Here is a 200-nt window from a genome sequence, read left to right on the forward strand (position 1 = left end):
CTGCAGGGTGTTGGACTAATGACCTTTTGAGGTCCATCCCAACTCAAAGCATTCTATGATTCTGTGACCTTGTCCCCTGTCCCAGCAGGGCCAGAACTGAAGCTGCCATGGTGGAAAAGCAGCTTTAGAGGCCAACCACAGGGATCAAGAGGGCGGACGGACACGAAGGGCAGATGGAGACAGAGGGTGGGAGGCTGGAG

The sequence above is a fragment of the Merops nubicus genome, unplaced genomic scaffold (assembly GCF_000691845.1).
Source record: "Merops nubicus isolate BGI_N331 unplaced genomic scaffold, ASM69184v1 scaffold46019, whole genome shotgun sequence".
Lineage (NCBI taxonomy): Eukaryota > Metazoa > Chordata > Aves > Coraciiformes > Meropidae > Merops > Merops nubicus.